Here is a 12,585-nt window from a genome sequence, read left to right as displayed (position 1 = left end):
AGGTCGACTTTACCTTCCATTCTTTCAGGGTCGATAAAATCAGAACCAGTTGATGTAATTGACTCAACCCCTCTCCTGAACTTGCTGGCCTTGTGCCAAAATTTGAAATCCACATTATTATAGTTGACTGTCTTCATACCGCTGTTTCGTGCCAAATTCAACTTTATTGTCATTCCCTGCTTTTATATAAAATAAGAAATTAATCTGGTCTATTGAAGGTGAGCTTGTGCCCATGGTTTTCATAGACAGCTGCAGGGAAAAGATGGAGAATAGGGGCGCTGGAGAATTCCAGCGGAACGGTGTTATGGGAATGAAGGAGTGGTTGGTGCAAGGTCTGGGTGGAGGTGGATATATGATTGACGAGAGGAGGAAACTCGGGAGAACCCGGGTAGAAGTGGTATGCGATCAGCCCGGAGTAGACAAGTGTGTTAGCTGTAGAATGAGGAACTACGTCTGTGTGTTAGAGTTTGGTTATATTCAAATGCGTGGATTTTTTTTCCCCAACCCTCATCCACACAAACCAAATTTGAATGGTATGGGATCTAGTAGTTGTCTTTAGTCAGTGTTTTTAACATGCTTCATTATTTTTTTTTTATATAAATTGTTTGACAGTTATCCCCATTAAATTATCGAAAATGACATCTTAAACATGAATTATTAAAAATTCTAGAATAAACAACTGTTCTACGTTGTATTTGGCTAATGAGATAATTTTTTATTGTTTTATATAATTATTCATTCATTACTGTAATTGTTGATGAATACTATTATCTTCTGCAATATTTCTTTCGTCCTCTGTGTTTAAACGTCTCTAATAAACTCATTCATTTATGGTACATTAAATATTTAACATAGCTTTAGAGTGTTGAGGGAATTGTAACTTTTGTCCTTTCATCCTGCAAAGAAGTAACGCTTTTTTTAATACATATTTTCGTTGAGCAAAGTTATAAATATTTAATCTGACTAAACGCTGTCAGCCTCTCGGTACCATTTCTGATGTTCATCTGTGCCTTGTGTCGACCACTAACTCTTCATTTAAGTTGCTTCAATGTGGCTTGGTGGGGAAGAAAGGTTGGGCAGTGACAACTGTGTATTGGAACACCCAACTAAATGAAAGCTGAGTTAATTTACTGACATCTAATTATTTCATACAAAAATGAATGAATAACCAAAATTTTCATTGATAGTTATTGTAAATTTATTAAAAGTCTGATGAGTCACTAGAATGGACAGAATATAGAAAAAAATATTCAAAATTAAGTAGTATTATAACTGAGTTAGTTTGCATGTTTAATGCAATGAATATTGGTGAATTAGTATTCACGTGTTGAATAATGTAAGCATTAAAGAACTAAATAGAAATATTTATGAAGTTTAGCAAGTCTAGGAGACAACTTTGTATATGTTCCAGTCTAATTATGGCCTCATCAGTAAAGCAGACCTCACCATATTGTCAAAGTTGTGATGAAAGAACCACTAGGCAAATGTATATTATTGTATATTGGTTAGCATAGCAAAATACAATTGTTTGAAACCAGTTGCTCTGTTATTTGACTTGATTTTGTCCTGAATTTAGTAAAATTACTTTCTTTTAATTCAACTGGCATCATAAATTAACATGGAATTATGGTGGAAGGTTTTAATTCAAACCACCTTAAACAGGTGAACTGGTATCAAAACAGTTAATCAAAGTAAGATGGTTTTAAACTTGCTCAACATTATGGAGAAGAAAGACAAACTGTATTTTGCATGTAGACTGTATTTTGTCTTCTCATTAATAAAGAAATGAGAAGAAAAAATTTCTTACTAATACTTGATGATGAGGTGTCCGGCATTTGTCAGTTTGAGACCCTTGAGTTTCCAGATAAATACAGTAGATTGAAAAGCTGGGACAAAATGGCAAAATGTTCTTGAATATTCTACAAAATAAAAATATAAACATTAAGAATATGACAGTAATGAAGTTAAATGAATTTATAATTGAATGTCTTTATTTTTAGTTTGCAATCAGATTAAAACGTCTTATTAAAACTGATGATACTTTTTTTCTTTTTCATATATGATCAGTATTAACTATTTTTTCCAGTAGTGGCTGGAGTTCAATTTTGGGATCTTTTCTGTTTGGCTTACACTTTTCAGTTCCTTTAATTCTGTTCCAACTGATTTCAAATTTGGTGTATTGATGTAGTTTTGTATGCTAATTGTGAAAATAAAATTCATTTGTTTCCTAATATCTATTCTTGATCACTCTATCTGTAAATTTTAAATAGGAGAAAATCTGCACTTGTAGATTATTATTATTATTATTATGGTAGCAAGCTGACAGAATCATTATTACTCCACCAGACAAAATACTTTACAGCATTTTTTCCAGTTTTACATTCTGAGCTCAAATGCTGCTGAGTTTGACTTCATCTTTTATCCTTTTGAGATTAATAAAATAAGTATCAGTCAAGAACTGGGGTCAATGAAATCGACTAGCAACCATTTCCAAAGCTTCAAGCCTTGTGCCTATAATATAAAGGATTATTGTTAGTTCTGATTCAGGCACAAGACTAACAATCTTGAGGGAATGAGATTAATAGTTTACATGATCCCAGTATGTGATTGCTACTTTATATTATTGATCCCCAGAGGATGAAAGGCAAAGTTGACCTCAGTGGGATAGTTTAAAGCCTGCAATGATCAACTTTGTCATTCATCCCTCTGGGGGGTCAGTAGAATAAAGTACTTGACTGATCCTCTCCTCTCAAAATTGCTAGCTTTGTGCCTAAATCAGAATTTATTATTATTAGTCAAACACCTACTTTTGTACGTGGGATGATTTGAGTCCATCGTGAAGATCGCCCTGCCGACTTCCTTTAACTAGGAAGGAATGGCTGTTTTTATATGCTTGGTGGCCAAAGCAAAAGAGGTTGTATGGTGGACGAGATTGAAGGTGCTGAAAACAAACACTTTTCTTTTTGGCCAATCCCTGATGAACTTCAAGTTTCACTTGAAAAGCAAAATAAGGGTAGAGGGAAGTGTTGTCTTCTAGCCAGTTTGCTGAAATGTGGATGAAAGCGGCCAGAATGGTGTGGGCAAACAGGCCTACCCTGAGCATATGCTTGTAGTTGGAAAAAAGGAAAGAAAAAAGGCAACTGCCCCAAAAGTCAGGGTACCATGGTTTTTTATGGAGTTTTTCCATGGACAGCCCTCAAACGTCTCCTCCCTATTGAGAATTACACATTAATTTCTTTCCTTCCCTTTTTATAAAATTTTGTTAGTCTTTTTTACACACAAAACCCTCACATTAACACACACTTGCACACACACACACTTGCGCACGCACACACACACACACTCTTTATTTTGTCCTGTGTTGTCCATAATGTTTTTCTTAATGTAAACCCTTGTGGTTAATAAAGAAATCATTATAATTATTATTATTAAGGCAGTGAGCTGGCAGAATCGTTAGCATGCCAGGCGAAATGCTTAGCGGTATTTCATCTGGTGCTGCGTTCTGAGTTCAAATTCCGCCAAGATCAACTTTGCCTTTCATCCTTTTGGGGTCAATAATTTAAGTACAAGTGAAATACTGGGTCGATATAATCGACTATCCCCCTCCTCCAAATTTCAGGCCTTGTGCCTATAGTAGAAAGGATTATTATGACCAGTCTGTTCTAGAGGAGTTTTGAGCCTAGGACGATGGATAACTTCCAGAAATCCCTAGCTTGGCAGTGCTACCAGGGAGCACTGCCAGTTCAAGATAAACTCAACAAGCACAGAAATTCTGTCATCCGGACCTGCCCAAGACGCACGCAAAGCGACAAAACTGTTCTGCATGCACTCGTCCACTGTCCATGCATTATTGACTTGTGGAGTTATGTCAAACAGTTGTTGTTGCGTTTAGGACAGATCTGGTTATCAGCCAAGTCCATAGTGAAGATTGACCTGCCACCTTCCTTTGGCCAGGAAGGGCAGGCAATTTTCTTCTGTCTAGTAGCAAGTAGTGAAAGAGATTGTATGGTGGACCAGGTTGAAAGGACTGAAGACAGACACTTTTCTCTTCAGCCAATCCTTCATCAACTCATCAACCTTTTCAAATTTCACTTGGAAAGGAAGATGAGGGTGGAGAAAGAAGTGATGCCCCCCCCCCTCCCAGTACATTTACTGAAAGGTGGATGAATGTACTGAAAATGGCCCATGTGAGTGGACTTGCTCTAATAATGCACCTGTAGGCTGGTGAATTTGAGAAGAGATGTACCCTTCCTGTGTATCTTCAAAACTTCAGATGGTTCAGGATTGGTGGGGTGCTGAGCCAACTCTGGGTGGTCATCCTCCATTGGGGAAATCTCATTGTTATATTTTTCTTGTTTAATGTTTATTGTTATTGCTTTCTTAACTGTTTACTCATTGTTTTGTGTAAAAACCACACTGTCCCTAGTTAGTCAAGATCTTATCCTAAGGTTTGAAAGCAACACGTCTCCTCAAATCACGAGAATCTTCCTTAGGGTTCTTGCAGAATACAAGATGGCACTTTCTGTAAGTCAACATATATCTTAATTCCAATACCCTTTAGCTTCTTAGATAACAGTTTGGGTGTTATGTTAAGTGCACCAATTACCACAGGAACAATTATTCACTTTTGTGTTCCACCATTTCTTCATCTCTCTAAGTAGATTATGATTTTTATCATTATTAAAGTGGTGAAACCGTAGTCTTTAGTGGGTCAGAAAAATTGCTTTACAGCATTTCTTTCAGCTCTTTGCTGAGTTCAAATTCTGCAGAGGTCAACTTTGCCTTTCATCCTTTCAAGGTTGATGAAGTAAGTACCAGTTATGCACTGGGGTCAATGTAATTGACTAGCCCTCTCCCCCCAAAAATTTTAAGTCCTGTGCTTACAGTAGAAATTATTATTATTATTATTATTATTATTATTATTATTTAGGGTGGAAGACTGATAAACTCATTGGCTGGCTAGTATATTGTTAGAGCAAATGCTTTTACAACTGGATGCCTTTACTCAACTGCAAAGAGGATAGAACCAGTGTTCTTCACACATCAGACAAACGCATGCAAACAGTTATGAAACTTGGACAAGGCACAATAACTGAAGTAATATTTGAACATATGACCATATTATTCAAAACAAATAAATGTTAACCTATATAGCTTAAGATCTATATCATTTTATCTTAGCATTAGTGGTTGAAAGAAATAACTTTCTATGTTGTTCACACTTTTGACATACATTTTGTCAGAAAATTTAGATTGTGTTAATAGAAATTTTTATCAAACTATTTCCATGAGACCTATTTTCCTAAAATTCCTTTTCAGTTCATGCACATACTTCCACCAAATATCTAATACTAAGCAGACTGGTTTCTACTATAACTGGGATTGTGATGGGCAAAGTCCATCATTTGGGAAATAACACAAAGGAAGCTGAAACCTTTTTACATTAATTTTAATATGAAAACTGTTGTTCCATATGTCCATGTAATGTAGGTTACAATAACAGAAAACTCTTACCAAGATCAAAAGGAACTGCCTAGCTAAATATAGTTTCAAACAAATATTTCTTACTTTTGTATAAATTATGAGAGAACCAAGTCTTTTGTTAAATCTCATATAAATTAATAGCCATATATACAAAATAGTGATGACTTTCTCCTTGAAAATATTCTGCATCTTGAGCAACAAATATTTCCAGAAGGAAATCTTTGTGAATTTTTTTTTTTTTTTCCTAGAGAAATATTTTTAAATATAGCATATTTGACTATGTATAATTAATTATGTCACCCATAACTAAATTTCTCATAAAATAAACTGTTGGTTTCAATTCATTTTGTAAATAATGTGGAATGAATTCATGAAATACTTTTTTTTTTATATTAGAGAGATTCTAGATAATAAAACTAGAAGTCATCTCAAGTAGATTGATATATAAAATGGGTTAATGTGAAAAAGACTTAAGCTTTTCAAAAAACAATACACTAAACCTTGTATAACTTCTTTTATATCAGAGTTATATTAGCCATAATTAATTTCTCAAATCTATAAAGTAAACATTCTGGGCCTATTTAAATTAGCAGAAGCATTTTTTTAATGTTCAGTTTTAAATAAAAAGAGTGAAGTACCAAGTTCTTTAACCTATTTGTTACCATATTTTTCTTAATCAACAATCATCATTTCAATTAATTTTGAAAAAAAATGAAGAATTTAGTAAAATAACTGTGTTACTAATAAGCTGATGTTTGGAACATAAATTAGTATAAAATTTTTATGGAAGATTTTAATTTATATCACTTCAAAACGGGATGTTTGTATCATACAGGTAAAGACAGTCTCAGGTGGGCTTGTTGTCAAAAACATGAAAATAGGAAAATTTGTTGATCATCATCGTCAACAACACATTGCTCTTGCATCAAACATTACCCCACATATCTCACTAATTAAAAGATGTGTGTGACATTAGCCTGTTGTTATAAGCTGATCTTTCAAAGTGAATCATAATGCTGGTTGTTGTTCCTCAGAGGAATACTTTGCCATTGGAGTTTCACCCACCTTTCAAATACAAACAGCATTGAAAAGATTTTCTGAAGATTCTCAGCTGTAGGCACTTGCATGAAGGAGCTCAGAAAACAATGGTACTAATCTATTAAAGCGGCCCCAGTGACTGACTGGTACTTCATTTTATCAACCGTGAAAGATTGAAAGGCAAAGTTGATCCCCTTTCGATTTGAACTCACAGCATAAAAGGACTGAATTAAATGCCATAGACATTTTCTCTGCTATCAAAAGTTTACTGATTAAAGATTGATTTATTCATTCAAGATTGATATTTTTGTTAGTTTTTGAAGAAGGCATATGTTCGACCATCTCAAACAGTATGATATTCATAGAAAAATAAACAAAGTCAACAAATTAAGATAGATAGATAGATCGGTAGGTAGGTACATAGGTTGGTAGGTACATATGTAGTGCTGATACATGCACATACAGACACATACAAAAGCACACGTATACACAAAGAGACAGAAACACACACACACTCCACACATGCATACACAGACATATATAGGCGCACATACATACACACGCAAACTCCTATACATAGACACATTCAAGGACGCCCACAAAGGAAGTACAGAGACATACATGCACACACACATAGACACATGAATATGCAAAATACATAGGTGCATACTTACATACATACACAAGCACGCACACACACAACAAGGTCTCAAGCAGACAAATGAGGCCTCTGTAACAAACTATGAAGAAAGTCATTGAAAAGGTTGCAAATAGCAACGAAACAGTTTTGACAAACAAAAGCAAAACAAATGACATGTGTTTAACCAAATTAAACAAACAATCAATTAGTTAGTTGCATATTTAACCAATTGACGAATAATAAAGGAGTGAAATTGAACCAGTGTGTGTGTGTTAATATTAGCATAATGACTCTTCCTAGACAACAAAACTATCAACAAAAAGAAAGCAGTTAGAAGCTTTTTTTTTTACTTTAATTTACTGTTATTGAAACCATGGACCATAAGAAATTGAGTAAATCAAAATATTGTAAGTGTCTCCTGTAAAATCCTAGTTGTGTCTATGATTAAATCATAAATATCATTATGATTCCAAATGGTTTTACTCATTTTGGAAGATGTCCTCCTTTGAATTCTTGTTTTATTTATAAATAGTGATAGCAAATATAATTCATTACAGAGTCTTGTGATATTCCATTGTTTATAGAGCATTGATCAATTAGAAAGTATAATGTAAACAGGAATTAATTTACTGTGTAAAAGTGTAGATCTGTGTTTATTTTCAGTAATAATTTCAAAAGGACTATGTTTATGATATTTCTCTACTGTAAATAGATGTCAGAAATTTTATCATGATTTATTTTGTTTAACAGACATTTAGCTTCTACAACTGACATTCACTACTGGAGTTAGGGGTGACTCAACTAACATTTATATTTATCTTTTTTGTTTGTTTTATTTTTGTTCTGTTAAACACCCACTCAATGTAGATAAAGTGGTCCTGTGAATATGTAACTATTTAGGCTTCAGTTTTTGTGTTTTTTAGCTCTAATGTCAATCCCACTTGAGTAGACCAGTGACTAAAACCATTCCATCTGTTTAGGAGTAATTAAGACCACATTATCGTATGTACCTTTCCCTATTATATGATGCATCTAGTTTGAGGGAGATTTAGTTGCTATTTCTAGCAGGTTGTGCAATGACAGAGATCCTTTGCTGACTTACTATACCTCACTTTATGAGGCTGGAGAATAGGTACTAAGCATTTCTGAGAGAAGTAATTTTGATAGACTAACAACTTATCCAACTGGAGATTTGTCTTACATTTATTTAACACTACTACAACTGAAGCTAGCATCAATTTCATGAAACTATCATTCATGGAGTAATTAGCATAAAAAAATTAATCCTTTTATTCACAATTGATTATTAAGTCAAAGGCTATAAAACACCCTTCAAATTTTTAAAGTCTTTCAATTAACTTCAGTTAGTAAATGACAAACTGACCATTTTATCATCAGTACACAAGTCATGGTAAAAACTATGCAATCAATACATTTTGAGACTATCCACCCAGCTTTTTCCCTTGTAATTTGCATGTCTGCAACAAATACTGGTGCAAGTTTAAAACTGCAAATTAGTCAGCAGTGAAAAATAAGTACTTGCAGTTAAGGGTTTGGGGGTTTAGGTAATTGAAAGGAAATCTAGCCCCCAACAAGAGAGTTGTCAACCAAAAAAACTGAAACAATACTACACAGGGCTGTAGAGTCAAAATCAGAAGCATTTATTGTGTGCTGGAGTCGGTCAGTAAAATATACTTCTTCCAAATTTGTTTAACTGCAAATTACAATAATGTGTTAAAATTCTCTGTTTCACAGGTAATGACTGTTTTCTGCACTGAAAGCAGTTAAATCAGATATATAGGGTTTTATGAAGGAGGATCTGGGAGAAGTAATTTCGTTTACAAGACATTAGTAAATTGGGGATTTTCATTTATGATTTAACCCTTATTCTATAGCTGCAATGTTTGTTTAAAACATTTTGAAAGGATAAACTTCTTAATCTTTTACAATATAATTTTGTTTCATTTAATGTAATCTTTCATGTTATATTCATGTAAATTTTCCATTCAAATCAATACTTCAATCTTTGAAAGGAAGCATTATGTATCTAGTTGAGTTTATTTCTTTTAAATATCAACTTGTTGAATTGCTTTAGGTGTTTCCAATTTTTTTTATAGTATTTTTATAATTTATTTCTTTCATATCTTCTTACTTTATATCCTTTTGATAAAAACATCCTGTTCCTTTGATTTAAAAAAAAAGTTTTATGCTTAATTGTTTGCAACTTCTTTAAATAGATGATTTAGAAAACCCACAACTGCACAGTTGTAACCTTTAAAGCCAAACTTTAGATAGGTTAAGATACTAAACAGTTACTTGAGGAGTCACATTGGCCAAGTGTCAATATAAGAAATACATCCATCTAATCACAAATAAAGGAGTGGTGATATCATAACTGAGGAGTTAGTCAAAGATCTTGTGTACTAACTTTGCAGCCTAGATACAAAGGAATGGAAAAATCCTTCAAGAAGGAAATACAACCCAGAGAGTGGCAAATATTGGTTGTTTCTAGTCAGCTGTGTCTAAAATTTTGGGACACCTATTAGCAAAATGTGAAAGTTATAAAAGGAAAATATTTTGGTTGACTATGGAAAGTGGGAAAGCAACAGGGCAGAAAACTCAAAGCAGAATGCCCTGAAAATAGAAAATGCACAAAAACAAAAAATATCAGGATTTGATGTTTGTTACAGAAATGTAAGAAACCAACAAAATGAAAATATGAAATATTTACATACAGAAAAACCAAACAAAAACCTGCCCTAACACTTAAACGGGTATAAAAAAAAAATGGTTGCAGTTGGCTAAAGGAAAGCAATCATGGAATATGGATGATTGGATGAAAGGGATATTAGCATGACGAATTATAAATCTACAGTGTCCAAAGAACAATGTTGGAACTTTTGTTTGGTACTGTTCTAATGAACATATAGAGATGACTGCTTAAAGAATACAGATTTCTTTATTCATTTATGATATGCAGTTGCATTTCAGGTAAAGTACCCATGCAGATGGTATTCGTTACCCCCAATAATCAATGCATTGGTGTACAATGAAATTTGACACTTTTCTCTTTGCTTCCATAGTAAATGGTGATAAGAGTTGTTTTCCACAATGATATATCATCTTATTTCTTTACTGCCCACAAGGGGCTACACACAGAGGGGACAAAAAAGGACAGACAAACGGCTTAAGTCGATTATATCGACCCCAATGCGTAACTGGTACTTAATTTATCGACCCCGAAAGGATGAAAGGCAAAGTCGACCTCGGCGGAATTTGAACTCAGAACGTAACAGCAGACGAAATACCGCTAAGCATTTCGCCCGGCGTGCTAACGGTTCTGCCATATCATCTTGCTATAGAAAAAGCTTTCAAGTTTTTCTTCTTGAAAGTCATCGGTACACAATGACTTTAACAAATCTGGTTAAATTTATGGTAGACATTTTTTAAAACAGTCCTTGACATGAATCCATCCTGCAAATTGATCAACAGACCATTATTTGAGCAACTTTGAGCCAGCTTGATGGGGAGAATCACTTTACACAAGTAGAGACCATAACTCAAAGAAAAGAATTCAGACTTTTATAAGTTTGAGGAGAAACAAAAAGTACTGCCTGTGTAGTTTTTGTTTATATAAATTTTTCTTTGATTTTTTTTTCTGAAGAAAATATACCATTTATTACAATAATTTACTTTAATTTGCTTGAGAGCTATTTCATGAAGTCAGAATATTCAGCTATCAATCTTGATGCCAACCTGCTTGAGACCAGCCATGGTCAACTTCCTGCTTTTATGTGATTTAAATTAAAATCTTTCATCAAAATTTCATGTTAATTTTGGTTTCCAATACCAGATTAATTAGAAAAATTTTGTTTTACTAAACTTTTCATTATTTTGAAAAGTAACTGAAATAGAAGCAGTGTACTTCAAGAAGAATGTAATAACAAAAGGGCTGTCACTTTTGTTTATTTGCTATGAAAGGAAAAGCTAGGTGAGCATCTTCTAAGGGTGGTGTAATCAAAGATTTTTGCCAGAGGCTGTACAAATGGTTTATGAACTAATCCATTTTTTTAAAAATTATGTTCACAACAAAGTAAATGTTTAATTTGGATCAAAATAGTTTCAGCTCTAACATTTCTGTCTTTCAGCATATCCTAGTTAAAATCTTGGATAATAGCCCTTTAAAATTTCAGGTGTTACAAATGAAAATGTATGGCAGACTTGTTAGTAATATTGCCTGAGTCATGATTTTTTTTTTCTTCAAAGCATATATACAGGGTTATTTTTTATGTGGTAAATTGTAATTTTTTTTATTATTCAGTCATGGTTTTTAGGAATTTTTCTATGGAGACACTAACAATTGTTTGTAGAACATGTTCTAATGGTGGGAATGCTTAAGATAATATCTTTGGCATTTGCATATTTACAATTTATTTGCATAACACTCAACAAGTCAACCAGATAACCAGGTTCAGTTGTTTTCTTACGAATGTTTTACCAATGCATATAACAATAACATAAATGGCCTTCTGGATCTTAACCAATGCTGTCTGTAATCAGGTCAACATGCTTATTCTTTTCTTATTTGAATTATTGCTGATGATAAACAGTGAAAACTTATACTAGAATTCTAATCTATATGAAAACTAGAAAACTTATTGTTAAATCCATCTAGGAATTCTAATTTGAAGGGCTCCATTTTAATATATTTCTATATTGTCTACACACAACTCACTAGTTAGAATGACATTGGCTAGAGCTAATGAACTTCAATACTTAAACCACATTGTGCCTTTAAGGCTGATAATATACTCTAGTTTTTTCTTTCTTCCTTATATCACATGTTTAGCCTGAGGAAAGACATTGTCAAGCAAAACAGTTTAAATATGTACAACAGTAATAAGTATGAAAATAGGACATAAAACTTTTGTCATAAATTGACCATTAAATAGCAGTGTTGACCTGATTGTATATAGCATTGGTTAATTAAAGTTGTATTGTTTTCTCATGAACCCATTTCTAAATGCAGAAGGTAACTCAAATAGGAAGCTAAGCTGTTGTTTCCTCACCACATAAAAACAAGTTCATCAGATGATCTTTTAGATTTATCTACAACAAAATATTTTCTTTCTAAGCATGAAGAGCAGACTGCAGAAGCATGTATAAGATGCATGATACTACTTGGTGAAGAAACAGACATTGAGAGATGAAACAAATGGAGAGAATGTGATAGATTGGGTGTACAAAATTAACTTCCATGAACTGCAGAATGCAAGTGTGTTGAGACACTAGCTGGACATTAAAAACAAAGTGAAGTGAAGTGAAGTGAAGTGAAGTGAAGTGAAGTGAAGTGAAGTGAAGTGAAGTGAAGTGTGAAGAAGAGACACATAATCAAATGTGGTCATGTGATGTAAATAATGAAT

General features: G+C 33.4%; 1 protein-coding gene across 1 annotated transcript in view; it reads left to right on the top strand.

Moving 5' to 3' along the window:
* LOC106876274 (EGF domain-specific O-linked N-acetylglucosamine transferase) overlaps positions 1 to 12,585 on the top strand; it is a 48,355-nt gene that overhangs the window by 3,077 nt on the left and 32,693 nt on the right. The window lies entirely within an intron of this gene.

The sequence above is a fragment of the Octopus bimaculoides genome, chromosome 1, assembly GCF_001194135.2.
Source record: "Octopus bimaculoides isolate UCB-OBI-ISO-001 chromosome 1, ASM119413v2, whole genome shotgun sequence".
NCBI lineage: Eukaryota > Metazoa > Mollusca > Cephalopoda > Octopoda > Octopodidae > Octopus > Octopus bimaculoides.
Note: the sequence above shows the minus strand (reverse complement) of the source record. Positions and strands in the feature narration are given on the sequence as shown.